A 15294-nucleotide genomic window follows, 5' to 3' on the forward strand; every position below is an offset into this window, starting at 1 on the left:
TTGTTTCCAAGGAAGTGTTTTCCTGGGACTCCCTGAGTTAATCAAGGTGTTCTGCATTTCTCTGGTAAGGACTAGGGATGTGCGTTTCGGCATTCAGAATGCCGAAAGAATGCCGAAACAAAAGTGTTTCGGCTTCTTTCGGGGAATGCCGAAACGTTTCGGGGAATGCCGAAACGTTTCGGGTAGCCGAAAGAAAAAAGCCGAAACGTTTCGGGATTCTTTCGGCTTTCTTTCGGCTTTTCTATGGGAAAATGCCTCCGTCTTCCAGGACGCCTGGAGGAGGCATTTTCCCACCGAATAAGCCCAAAATTGGTGGGGACCTTCCTCTAACCCTTCTCTAACAACCACCCAAGTTTCAGACAGATTGGACTTTGGGGGGCCATGTTATGGCCCCCCAAAGCAGGTCCCCCCATCCTCCCATAAGAAAGCGAAGGAGCAGCATATTGTTAGCATGTTGCTGCTGATCTTTCTTCATTATTTCCTATGGGGAAAAAATGAAGAGGCAGGCTTCCTTTGCCAGGGGTGGCATTTTGCATGCAAAATGCCCCCCAGCCCTCAGGGGCCCTTCTCCCACCCCTCCTCCCACCCCCCACCAAGGCTCAGCCTGCTCCCACTTGGGGGGGCCATTTCATGGCCTCCCCAAGTAGGTGCTCTAATCTCTACCACTGACAGCTGGGGGAGGCTTGTGTTGCCAGGGGTGGCATTTTGCATGCAAAATGCCCCCCAACCCTCTGGAGCCCTTCTCCCACCCCTCCTCCCACCCCCCACCAAGGCTCAGCCTGCTCCCACTTGGGGGGGGGGCATTTCATGGCCTCCCCAAGTAGGTGCTCTGCTCTCATCTCTACCACTGACAGCTGGGGGAGGCTTGTCTTGCCAGGGGTGGCATTTTGCATGCAAAATGCCCCCCAGCCCTCTGGGGCCCTTCTCCCACCCTTCCTCCCACCCCCCACCAAGGCTCAGACTGCTCCCACTTGGGGGGGCCATTTCATGGCCTCCCCAAGTAGGTCCTCTCAGCCCCTAAAGTCCACCCCTTACAGCCCCACACAAACCCAATTCCCCCCCAGCTGCCACACACAGACCCAAATCCCCACATTAGCCCCTCACAGACCCAAATCCACCCCCACCTGCCCCACACCCATAACCCCAGGAACAGGCTGGCAAAGGCCAGCCCTCTCCCTTTGTTCCCTATGCTGGGAACTTCTAAACTCTCTTTCCCTAGGCAATTCTGCACAGCCCAGGGGTGCCACAATGGTGGGCACACTTCTGAGTGCCAGCTGGTCCCTGTGAAAGAGCACCTGAACCACAGACACCCTCCCTCAAATTCCCCCACCACCTACAGAGATGGCTGGCCAGCCAGCACCATTGTTCCCTATGATGGGAACCAACTGCACAACAAAGAATAAAACAAGAACAACACAAAATAAAGTTTTAAAAAAATTATATTCTCCCTTCCAAAGTACAAGTAGGCAAAGCATTATGACACATTACACCAGCAGTCCCCCACACAGAAAAATTAAAACAAAACTCACTTAACATCAGAGAATCACAAAGCATGATTCCTGTCAAAACCACTTTATTTCTTGAACAGCTTTAGGTTACACAGCAGGGGGGAACACCAAAGGGCATGGCAGCACTATCTTACACAAAAATAACACAACTCACTTCACATCAGAGAATCACAAAGCACAATTCCTGTTAAAAACACTTTATTTCTTGAACAGCTTTAGGTTACACAGCAGGGGGGAACACCAAAGGGCATGGCAGCACTATCTTACACAAAAATAACACAACTCACTTAACATCAGAGAATCACAAAAACACAATTCCTGGCAAAAACACTTTATTTCTTGAACAGCTTTAGGTTACACAGTAGGAGGGCACAACAGGGCATGATAGCAATGTACTACAAAAAATAATACAACCCACTTCACCGTTTTTGACAGCAATTGTGTTTGTGTGATTCTCTGATGTGAAGTGAGTTGTGTTATTTTTGTGTAGTACACTGCTTTCCTGCTCTGTGGTGCCTTCCTAAAGCAGTTACAGAAATAAAGTGCTTTTGACAGCAATTTTTTGGGGTGATTCTTTAATGTGAAGTGAGTTGTGTTATTTTTGTGTAAGATAGTGCTGCCATGCCCTTTGGTGTTCCCCCCTGCTGTGTAACCTAAAGCTGTTCAAGAAATAAAGTGTTTTTGACAGGAATCATGCTTTGTGATTCTCTGATGTTAAGTGAGTTTTGTTTTAATTTTTCTGTGTGGGGGACTGCTGGTGTAATGTGTCATAATGCTTTGCCTACTTGTACTTTGGAAGGGAGAATATAATTTTTTTAAAACTTTATTTTGTGTTGTTCTTGTTTTATTCTTTGTTGTGCAGTTGGTTCCCATCATAGGGAACAATGGGGCTGGCTGGCCAGCCATCTCTGTAGGTGGTGGGGGAATTTGAGGGAGGGTGTCTGTGGTTCAGGTGCTCTTTCACAGGGACCAGCTGGCACTCAGAAGTGTGCCCACCATTGTGGCACCCCTGGGCTGTGCAGAATTGCCCAGGGAAAGAGAGTTTAGAAGTTCCCAGCATAGGGAACAAAGGGAGAGGGCTGGCCTTTGCCAGCCTGTTCCTGGGGTTATGGGTGTAGGGCAGGTGGGGGTGGATTTGGGTCTGTGAGGGGCTAATGTGGGGATTTGGGTCTGTGTGTGGCAGCTGGGGGGGAATTGGGTTTGTGTGGGGCTGTAAGGGGTGGACTTTAGGGGCTGAGAGGACCTACTTGGGGATGCCATGAAATGCCCCCCCCCAAGTGGGAGCAGTCTGAGCCTTGGTGGGGGGTGGGAGGAAGGGTGGGAGAAGGGCCCCAGAGGGCTGGGGGGCATTTTGCATGCAAAATGCCACCCCTGGCAACACAAGCCTCCCCCAGCTGTCAGTGGTAGAGATGAGAGCAGAGCACCTACTTGGGGAGGCCATGAAATGCCCCCCCAAGTGGGAGCAGGCTGAGCCTTGGTGGGGGGTGGGAGGAGGGGTGGGAGAAGGGCCCCAGAGGGTTGGGGGGCATTTTGCATGCAAAATGCCACCCCTGGCAACACAAGCCTCCCCCAGCTGTCAGTGGTAGAGATGAGAGCAGAGCACCTACTTGGGGAGGCCATGAAATGCCCCCCCAAGTGGGAGCAGGCTGAGCCTTGGTGGGGGGTGGGAGGAGGGGTGGGAGAAGGGCCCCTGAGGGCTGGGGGGCATTTTGCATGCAAAATGCCACCCCTGGCAAAGGAAGCCTGCCTCTTCATTTTTTCCCCATAGGAAATAATGAAGAAAGATCAGCAGCAGCATGCTAACAATATGCTGCTCCTTCGCTTTCTTATGGGAGGATGGGGGGACCTGCTTTGGGGGGCCATAACATGGCCCCCCAAAGTCCAATCTGTCTGAAACTTGGGTGGTTGTTAGAGAAGGGTTAGAGGAAGGTCCCCACCAATTTTGGGCTTATTTGGTGGGAAAATGCCTCCTCCAGGCGTCCTGGAAGACGGAGGCATTTTCCCATAGAAAAAAGCCGAAAGAATGCCGAAATAATGCCGAAAGAATCCCGAAAGTCGAAAGCCGAAAGAGATTCTTGTTTCGGCTTTCGGCTTTAACGATAGAGAATCTTCTTTCGGCTTTCTACTTTCGGCTATAGCCGAAAATTTTTGGCTTGCACACCCCTAGTAAGGACAAAAAAGAAAAAAAAAGTAACCCTACGATTTATTGTCTTTACTAGTCCTGCATTTCTCTGTCATAACAATTTGCACTAGATTTCATTCAAATATTTCAGTCCATAACTGATATGCTGAACAGGACAGTTAAACAAATATTTCAATCCAATAGCAAATCTTGTGCAGGTGGGTTTTTTTAATAAACACATATAGGGAATGGGGAGAAGGGAACATTTTCTTTGTTCCCCTGTATTAAAAAGTCCCTGAAAATAGACAATAGTACTTCAGGAGAAAGTCTGGAGTAGAATACTTCCCCCTGGTCCCCTAGTTTTCTTGGAATTCTTCACATTTAGAAGTGATAGTTCTATATGTCATTTAAACTACTTTAAGGTAGAGTGTGTGATTGTGTGTGTTTGTGTGTTTATATGCATGCATGCATGTGTGTGTGTGTGTGCGTGCGAGGGGCTGAGAGAGAGAGAGAGCCACTCTTGAGGCATTTCACCTATTCAAGAGCCCTCCCTGCTCCAAACTCGCTTCAAATTACACATCAGGAAAATGTCTAGTGCCAACTCTCCCCACAGTTGTGCACGCATGTATTTTGAAGAGGTTGTTGGAGTGTATTTGTTTTTAACCTTCAGAATGTTGATATTTTGTTGAAGGATTGATTGCATATCTTCTTGAAAAATCTGTTCCAATTTTAAATGGCACTTACTGTCAGATTTATACAACCTCCTGTATATTTTCTTTGATTAAATCCCAGTTACCGTACTGGAATATCCACAGCATGTACCAATTCTGGTAATGTTATAGATGTTTACAGTGTTATTAAATTCTAATCATTTCAAGCTAGTAATTGTTTTCTATTTGGGAATTAATTTACATGTGTAAAGCGATACAAAATAGATACAGTTCCTAAAGAAAATCTGTTTGCTCCAAGCCACTTTGGCATTCCTGTTAAAAAATGTATCAATGACAAATTTAATTAGCTTATATAAGTGTGTTTGCATCAACCCAAGTAATTTAAGCAGTTATTGCTTTTCATCTCTTGAAATAGATTACACTCTTTTTAAAAAATGGAAATTTGTTTATTGCTAAGAACAGAAAAGGCGGTGGGGTTAAACAAGGGCAGGAGAACATTGCAAAGTGACAATTTAGGTCTGTTATAAACACTCCTGGGCCATAGCCAAAACAGCCATGCCATCATTAGAGATTTATAGGCCATCATGGATCCTAATTTAACCTGACAAACTCCAATATTATATTATGCCAGCCTTGGCATGTCCAATAGCAGGTTGCCATACCTCCTTCAGTCCAGTTTCATTGGCTTCACTCAAGAGACTTGTAGAATAACTTGAAATAACGGCTGAGGATAATGGCTGAGGCTTCCTCTGTGGAATGCAGCGTTTTCAGTCAACTTCAGTTGGTATACCAGTGGCAGCTCTTCTTTGTGAAACATCATCCAGCCATGATTATCCATCCTTTGAACACCCTCAGGCTAAATTCCTGCAATGCATCCCACATGGGCTGCCTTTAAAAACATTTTGGAAGCTCCAGTTTGCTCAAAGTTGCTAGCTGGTGTGGGTTGCCAGGATATCTAATCAATGAGGCATGCCAGCTACAGATTTGCTTCCAGGTTATAAATAGTTAAATTCTGTGAAGATGTTCTATCAAAGATGAGTAGTACATGTGGAGAGAGGATTGAGATTGTCCTCAAAGGACCATGATTGTATTATTCTTCTCATGTCCAACCTCCAGGCATTTGGGGGGATATATGAACTGTAGCCTAAGCATCCAGCCTGTGATGCTTTTGATCTGTAACCTGGGGTGCACAAAGGCAGGCCAAGTGTTTATATATCCCCTAGAATGCATGGGGGCATGAGTTGGTCCCCCGGGGTGCAACTCTGATCCTTGGGGAAAGGCCAGGTATAAATATTTCATACATTTTAATTAATATATAAATACTATCCTCCCACATGCACATCTCTCCCTGCCCTGATTAAACAATTGATAATGGACAAGATTCAAAACAGGTGACTTGCATTTCAGGCTGTGTTGAGTAGCAGATTTTATGAACTGGCCTTCTTAATTCTTCTATTTTAACTATTCACCATCAGTGTTTTAATTACTTATCATTTAACATTAGAAGGCAGTGATTTTGTTTAGTAATTCTGACAGGGCAGATGAATTAAGCTTTTGTGGTGCCTTTATTAGAAAACTTTCTTCCTTCCTTCCTTCCTTCCTTCCTTCAAAATCTTGACATGGTCTTGGAGTTCCTCAGTAGCTTCCTGTGATATTAAAAGAAATGTCCTATAAATTATAATCTCTGCTGTAATCTCTATTATTTGTTTGCTTGCCCTTTGCTAGGGAAAGTTGCTTCATTTTACAAGCCCTGTATGAGGCAACAGAGAATATCTATGACTATGGTATTTTTATGAGTCAGTTTCAAAAGGCAGTACTAAGCAAAAAAAAAAGTTTTTTTTTTTAAAAATGAACTCTGCTTGAGAAGACATAATGATCCAAGTCAGCAAGGTAATTGTGACAGAGTCAAATCGGCAAAGTCAATTCTCTTTGGGGCCTCATCCGGTTTTAATGAAGTGTGTGTGCTGTTTCACTTTGCAACTTCTTTTTTGTAAAATCACTTTCAGAAAACTAGTGGGAAATGATTCAGCCTTGACCACCCATGTATTTATGGTAGATGTAATTGTGTTGCAGTACGAATACTGTAGCATATCTATTTCTGGGCATCCCTAAATTCCCAATTCACACCCTAAGACACACTAGATGGCTCCATAGGACCAGAAGACAGAAAACATAGAACCAGACAGAGGAAGACTATTCAGTGTCAACAACGTTGTTCAAGCCCGCTAGACGAATACACCTATAACTGGATGTGCAAGACATGACATGCATGTACATGACATGATTCCATCTCACTTGATTGTGTAAAGCAAAAGCCTGATCCATACATACAGCAGATGGAGGTGGTAGAACCATTTTAGTTCTCCTTTATTTTTTTTTAAAGCCTGTAAATAAAAAAGAAATAATCATGAAATCTAGGATGTCAGGAAGAAAGTTTGATATATACTGCTCTTGTTTTCTACTTTCAGAGAAAGCTTTTTATATAAGCAAGTATATGATTCCCTCACCTGCAGTCTGAAGTGGTTCATTCCATTTTACTGCCTCCGCGTTCTCATTTCCACCTTATTCTTATGCACATGGTCACATGCCTGTTTGTGCCAATTGAATGTCTGTGCTCTGAACAGCATTTCATGTGAAATGAGTGATGTGAATGTTGTCTCAACTATATGATTCATAAGTGCTTATTAAGTGATGAACATGCTTGTGTGAGTCAGCTTAGGTGGCCTCTTAGTTGCATATAAAAAGTAAACTTTTTGTATCTCTGGCTATCTTTTATGGAAGGGCACCCAATGAGATTGTACCATACAACAATTCATTACAATACTAACTGGATACTTTACAGGGTGCATCATATAAAAATATGACTGGAGCCTGCCTCCTCTCCTTATCAAACCATCCATTTATCACATATGGTGGAGAAGCATCTTTGCACCCCTCAGACCTTCCAGTAACATCTTGGGTGAAGCAGGGCTTCATGTGGAGATCCTATTTATTTATTTATTTATTTATTTATTTAGTTAGTTAGTTAGTTAGTTAGTTAGTTAGTTAGTCAGTCAGTCAGTCAGTCAGTCAGTCAGTTAGTTATTGCCATTGAGCTGCAGTTTACTTATGGCAACCCCATTGGGTTTTCAAGGCAAGAGACATTCAGAGGTAGTTTGCCAATTACCATTGCCTGTTTCTCTGTAGCAACCTTAGACTTCTTTGATGGTCTCCCATTTAAATACTAACCAGAGCTGACCCTAATTGATAGGATTTTTCTACTTAAAAATATATGAAAGATTGCACCAATTGGGTTTATATAACTATATGCCTGCCTCACATATTACATAATTTGTATGGAAGAGAGGAAGGAGTCATATTTGCTCCTCCATTAAGGGAAGAGGATTGATCGACCAGCAAATGTATAAACTGGGACTATGTCTCAAGAGAAAAGTAAGTTTGCCTTGCAGAAGACTGTTCCTGTTTAAAGATGAGCAGTTTGGGTGTGAGACAATGCAACATCAACATAAACTGATGCAAATAATTTATCCTCTGAGTAGATCATTGAGGCCCTATGCACGCCTAGATTTTTTCCTAGTATAAATGCAGACATAGAGAGTCACGGTTGCAGCAAATAAGATAGAAAGGGTGACAGACCTTTTAGATACATAATTGGTGATTGCTGAACAGTTTGTTATGGAGGCACTAATACCCTAAAGTTGAGCCTATGAAAGGGACTGGAAAGTCAAACAGATAGTTATGTAGCTATAGAAGTACAGAGAAGGGGTTTATTGGAAGGTCAGCGAAGGACAGGGTCCAGAAGAAGGTAGAAAATAGTGCTGAAGGGCAGTATTTCATCCCTAAGCTTCTGACATTTGAGTAACCAATGGAAAACCTGAGTCTCTTTGCCATCTATATTTCAGCCAGTTCCAACTCATAATGATGAAAAATAGCAGAAAAAAAAGATGCTAGGAAGAGTGTAATTGGTTCCCTAGGAACAACATAAGAAATGTATGCTGTGGCTGAGGATTAAAAATTAAAGGCAATAGCTGGACACATCTAGATAGGAAATGAATGAAAAAGAATCCATTAAATATGTGAAATAATTCAGGGGAGAAGGGGAGGGGGATGAGAAACCCATCAACTACAAAGTGATCTAAGAAGATCAGAAGAGCCCTGCTGAATCTGACCAAGAGGCCATCTAGTCCAGCATCCTTTTTCCAACAGAGGCCAGCAAGATATACAATGATTAAAAAGTGAGGAAGGGAGAATAAGGAGTGGGGAAGCTGATTCAGTAAAGGGAAGATCCATGTGGAAAATTCAATAGTGAATTATGTTATGACCTTCTTGTTACTTCTGCTGTCAAGCGGAGCAACATGACCCAGATACTTCAAAGTCTGAAGAAGTTAGGAGAGCTTTTTGCTGACCTCTGGGGTGGAATTTAGTTGCAATCCTTAACTTCTGTTGGAACAGGAAGAAAACTGTGATCCTAAGCAGATTTACAAGCCCATTGACATTAAGGGATTTAGAAGAGTGTAACTCTGCTTAGGTATGCCTGTAAGCTACACAAGGTGTGCATTTGGAATCATTTGTCAAATTGCTTCCTATATGTTACTTTGCAAGGTGTGACATGATCTCCTTTGCGGTATAGAAAGATGACCTCTCCTTTCTGTATATCCAGCCCTGTCTGGTAGCAATCTCACAAATTAACATGTAAGCAGGCCTCATCCTGTACTTCCCCCAGATACCATCCAAATCTCTAATTTGGTTGTTTCCACCCTGTTCTATTCAATGAACCAATGGAGGTGGTCTAGTTCTGCCTTTCCCAGTGGCACCAAATACCTCTTGCCTTTAATTTGTTTAGCTTGTTTGGTTGTATTGCCTTTGGAAAATTAATGCATTTTACTTCCATTCTAGGAATATTCTCTTTGATCTTGCTTTGCTTTTCAAGTACCTTCAGTTTTTATATCAAACAGACCTCTTCATATAGAATGTTTTATGGAGGCTGAGCTGTGGGGATGGGATGAGATTTTCATCCAACAGCATTACTTTTTCAGACAATTTCCATTTCTGCAAATGAGACATATTTATTCATATAATATCTATTGTCTTGGCTTTCTTTTACATTGATCTGTCTCTAGTCATTAGCTTTGTTCCACTGCTGTTTATGATTGTATAATCAAGAGTCTGTCAATATTTTCTTTATAACCTTGTCTTTCTCCCTCCCCTCCCCCATTCTTGGCATTTTCCATTTTGAATAAGAAACAAACATCCAGTCTGCATGTTTGGAAGGTCACAGAGTTGAAATGGAAGAGGACAAGTTTTGGTTTCAAAAAGTCTAGCACCAGTAGAAGGCCTGGGGTTGAAACCTGTGACAGTTCTGAGATAGGGACATATGTCACTTCTAAATACAGTGTCACACCACTGGCCAATCTATCTCAGTATTGTCCACTCTTTCTGGCAGCATCTCGAGCACAGAAAGGCCCAACCATTGTTACCTAAGATCCTTTAAATAGATCAGGGGATTGAACTTGGAGCCTTCCACATTAAAGATATATACTCTGCCACAAAGTCACTACACTTTATCTGATGGACTCAGATGGAGGTAAATTGAACAGAAAATACTTCTGCTCTTTTCTACTGTGGCTGATATTAGCAGGTATGATGGGCTAACTTTGTCTACGGAATCCAGTGTGGGTGGAGTAAAGAAGCTACACAAGGAAGTGGGTGTTAGTGATAGCTTCCCTTGCCACTGCCAAATTTCCCACATTGCTCTGCCTGCTCCACCCTGTGGCCTGCTTTGTTTCAATACAGCCTGTGGGGAAAGCAGTGAATGTATAAGAAGCCCTCCATGCTCACTGCAAGATCTGGGGTCTGGCTGGTGACGATGTCAGGTGAGGGAGCACCCTCCAACAGGAATGTCCCAGTGGAGTGAGGCCCTGTAGCCCCCACAAGGCCTGTTCACTGGGGCAGTAGCACAAATGCCGAGCAAACAGCTGCACCCACCCAATGTACCAGCAAGGCAGACATTGGGGTCAGGGCTGGCTACAGGAATGTCATGGCCATATTTTGTGCCAGAAGGATGACCACTGCAGTGCCTTGGGAAGAAGGGCCCAGGGCAGGACTAAGAAAAAAATAGAAGGAGATACTTAGGCAAGAGCCTGCCCAGGAGGGCAGGATAACAGGGCTTAATGGGAAGCCTGGCCCAGGCCCTCTGACAAACCACAGTCAGTACAGCCATGGGGCCCAGGGAAGGGCCAACGCTTCTATTGGTCATAAGGCAGCTTTCCAAGGGGGAGGTTGGAAGGAGGGGCCCAGGGTTAGCCAGCCCCCAGGGGGGCCTTTAAAAAGCCAGTCTGAGAAGGGCAAGACTACCGGCATATGGCAGATGGCAGGCCAGATGCATGAGGAAGAGATGGACAAGAGTGCTGCTGCAACCTCCCTCCTCTGCTATTTCTGAAGTTTAACCACTTCCCACAACTAGAGAAAGCACCCCTGGAGGGGTCACAGCCCCAGACTTCTACCTTAAGCAAGGAGGCATTGGGAAAAGTGGTAGCCTGTACAGGGATTGCACCCCCCTGAATGCAACTCTCAGTCCCACCCAGCTGAACCTTCAGCCACCCTCACATAGGTCTGGTGACACTGCATTTTCCTCCAAAGGAAGAACAGGCAAAACTGGCAGCCATGAATCTGGCCTGGCTTGGCTAATAGCTCACAGAAAGAAAGGACAAGCTGCTGGGAGAAGCACAGGTTGCCTTGGTCTTGTGTCGGTCTTGAAAAGCAATCCTGGAATCTCACAAACACCCACTGCAGGAAGTCCAGGGTTCATCTCACCCTGTTCCAGGAGTCAGCTTCAAAGTTGACCCCTGAAGACACTGCAAGGCCTTCTTGAAGATCTTTGAGCCACCACCAAGGCAGCCCAGTGGACTAAAGCTCAGTGGTCCTTTATCATGGGCCCCTCCCATTGCAGCTGACTATGACACCATGGAGGCCACAATCCTTGACCACTATGAAACTATAGCTGAATTGGTAGCTGTTCCAGGCCAATGGTGGAAGTGAGGTGACCAGCTATGCCTGGAATTAGGGGAACTGACAGAGCTGGCCACCCACCAACTCAAGCCAAAGACCCCAGGAGAGCTCCTAGAGAAAGTAGCAGTAGAACTAGTATTCCATATTGTGCCCTGGCTGCCCAGGCATGAGCCCTCCAAAGCAAGCCCACTTATCTGAAATAACTGATAACCCTCTTATAAAATTATGCTGCTATCAACTCCACCTTGTGGTTTGAAGAGGGCCCTCCAGCCCCAATGAGGCCTCCCTTGAGGCCCAGGCAGAATCCTAACCTGGGATTGCCAGGGTCCACGAAGGCTGAGCCTGCACACAGGCAGGTGCAGGAGCATTAGAGAATTCCCCCCTGTGCTGCTTTTGCAGTCCACTCCAGGGCCCCCATAGTCCACTAGGAGTGAGTAGTTCCTCACAGCTGCCATGGGACTACATGGAGCACATTAAAACAAGTGCAGACCCATGCAGAAAATTTTCATCTCAGGTACCATTACAGGAGTGTGCAGCTCCAGTAATATTCGGTTTTCCCGCTTTGGTATTTCTGAAGTGGGAAAAAGATTCAGAATAAAGCAATTTCCAAAGTGGTAAGCTGCTTCAGAAATCACTATTCGGGCCACTTTGGGTATGATTAGGAAAGCTTCGGCCATTATTTTCAATGGGGACCATGCTCCCAGCTTTCCTGGGGCCTGGGGGGAGGGATTTTCTTTCTGAATCATACCAAACTTGGTGGGGACCTTCTCCTAACTCTCCTCTAATGACTCTCCAAGTTTCAGAATGCTTGGACTTCCGGGGGGTGGTGGTGGCTTGTTATGCCCCCTGACAAGAAGGTACTCTCATCCGCCTCCACTCTCAATTATTCCCTATGGGGGGAAAACAAGGGGTCTTTCTAGGTGGCTTGGGGTGGCATTTTGCAAGCAAAATGCACCACATTTTCAGGGAACCTGCTCCTACCTGTCCTGTCCTCCCATTCAGGGAGATTAGACTTTGGGGGACCATTTTATGGCCTCCCAAAGAAGGTGTCTCTGTCCTCCTCCGCTCTCCATTATTTCCTATGGGGAAAGAGAAAACCCACTCAGTCTGGGTCCCCCCCTCCAAAAAAAGAGAAAACCCAGTGAGTCAGTGACTCTCTCCTACCAGTCTCCTGAAGTGGTAACCAGAGAAGAAATTGGAGGAGTAGAGGGTAATAACAGTGAGGCAGGGGAGGTGGTGCTGGGGCGGCCAGCTTGCCGCGTGGGCAGCACAGGGCAGTGGGGCATGCGAACCACGCAGAGGGCCTCCTAGCCCTGCGCTCAACTGGCCGCGCGGCAAGCCGTCCACCCCAGCACCTGGTGAGCCGCGGAGCTGTCTGCAGCGAAAGCGTGCGCTAGGGCAGCTGGCTTGCCGCGCGGGTGGCTGAGCTCAGGGCTGGGAGGTCCTGCATGTGCAGCAAGCCGGCAAGCTGCCCCAGTGCACGCACGTGCCGCCACCAGTTCCATGGCTCATCGGGCGCTGGAGCAGCCAGCCTGCCGCGCAGGCAGGCATGGCTCCCGCCCTGCATGATGACGTCACAAAAGTGACGTCATCATGCAGCGCCAGGAGTGCAAGCACTATGCGCGCATGGAGCACCCGGGCAAGGTTTGCCCTGGGTGCCCGCATGCCTGGATCCAGCGCTGTCTCTGTGCTGTACAATAGTAAATGAGCCTACCATTCTATGGCAGGCAAAAATAAGCATGCCCAATAATAAATAACCATCTTCACTTTTTTCCTCCATGCAAGCAGATGGCTTTTCAGTGATATGCTCTCTAGCAACAACTGTAACATAGGCAAGGACACAGCTCAGACTGGAGGTAGAAGATGCTGCAGAATAGAATGAACACAACTGATTGCTGTGCTACATGCATCCCTAATGAAATGACAGGCTTTCACCTGCATAATTTTGTCCAGGTAAAGCCATGATTCATTACTGCACCTTCTTTTGCATCTGTGTAAGCAAGTGTGAAGCTGGTGCCCCAAGCAAAAAATACACAACACACTATCTTTGGAAGAAAACAGGCCACAACTTTATTGATTACAGTGATTGGAACATTGGCATGGCATAGGGCCATGGATCCACTACATTGAATGGTGCCTTGCTGCTCTATGGCACACATTTCCAGCATGCCTGTTGGGTACTGCAAGATGTCAGGGGAGTAGCATCCATCCAGGCATGACCACAGCCATTACTGCCACCAAGGTTGAAGCCTGAACAGCCATCCCAGGCACATAGTTTTCAGTTTGTGCCAGATCCCTTAAGAGGACCCTGAAAGGGGGAGGGAGATGAGCTGCCTAGTCAGCACCAATGGATCCTGACCAATGCCTTAAACCTGACACCAAGTAATGACAAGCAACACCAGCTGCAGCTGGCACCAAGGGAGGGAGACTGTCATTCCGTCTTTGCTACCCAAACTGGAATGGTTATGGACCATGGGGGGCTGCTGGAGAGGAGCTAGGCCCATCCTCACCTCCTTTCCTTCCAGCATGTCCCCTCACCAAGGATAAAAGGGTCTGCTGTCTCCTCAGCATCATCTCCTAGATACAATGCTTCATACCAGTGATTCAGCAAGTCTATTGTTAAAAGTGTAACTGCAATTGTAAACAGTACCTGCAAAAGTCTTTGTTAAAACAATATTCAATAGCTTGCCAAAACTGCTTAAAAGCAAATTCCTGCCTCAAGAAGCTTGCAAACCAAGAGTAATACAGGAATATATGCAAGCGTAATACAGGAACAGATAGAAATGCACACACAATTTCTGCAGTGGCTAAGAACCTTTGCTGGGACCTTTGCTGTTATGCTCAAGAATCCTACACTCTCCTATGTTTGATTCTGATTCAATTTTTTTCAGGAAAAATATTTATGGCTAAATGTGCACAGAGGATGGGGGGAATAAATGTGTTTGGGTATGCAACATTAAACACAAGCTTGGAAATAGTATGCATTTTTCTTTAAACTTACAAAATGAAATTCACTCATAGCAACTGTCAGGTGGTGCTTAGCATCACCTGTCATACCCAACAAGACCCTGTGTAGTGTATGTGCACTAATGCTATGGGCATAACTGAAGGCTGACACTATTTCTTGACTGTGATATGAAAGTATGCAAGGGAGGGGCTGTCTCTATGCTTATCTGTATGTTCTTCTAAACTCCTCCCTCCTTAGCCTGGGAAGAGATGCTTGCAAAGACACTTATGACCTGGAAACTCCTCATACTTCAGCTCTGCTTTTTCTCACCTAGATGCCTCCTCTTGAACTTTCCTGACCATTACCTTAAGGGAGTGGGGATCTGGGAATTCACTCGGGCTAAGAATCCTATATATGTCTTGTGCTTGTAGGGAAACATCATTCCTGGCAAAGATGGAGTAAGATCCTGACACTGGTAGCTTATCAATAGATTTCTTTAACTCATGCAGTGAAGTCTTCTTGAGAGTTACTTGACAGAGCTTTACAGCAACAGAAAGAATTCCAAACCTCACCTGATATAATGGAGAAATATGGAACTCTCCCTGTCCCCACCTTGAGATGCTTCAAAAGTGTTTGGGTTAGGGACAGCGGAGTTGCACTGCATTGGTATAGCACATCTACATTTCAGAATGCTATCTGTATTTATTAAAGTTTATATATTTACTTAATTGAAACTTTATACCCTTCCTTTCCTGAATGATCCCATGGTGGGTCACAATGCATCCACACATTGTTGAGGATTGTGCAAAGGCTATTGACAGATATGAAAAAGAGGATGGACTTGGCTCTGTCTTATCACAACATGTAATATACAAGGTCCACAAAACTAAAATACAACATTAGAGAACAATGGGATTTTCCCCCGCCCTCGCCTACACACAGGGCTCATTTTGAGGGGTAATGCACAGGAACACAGTTCCGGCAGTTCCCCAAAGAGGTCATATGTCAGGTGGCCCTGCCCACCTGACTCTCGGCCAT

This window comes from Eublepharis macularius, chromosome 13, assembly GCF_028583425.1.
Source record: "Eublepharis macularius isolate TG4126 chromosome 13, MPM_Emac_v1.0, whole genome shotgun sequence".
NCBI lineage: Eukaryota > Metazoa > Chordata > Lepidosauria > Squamata > Eublepharidae > Eublepharis > Eublepharis macularius.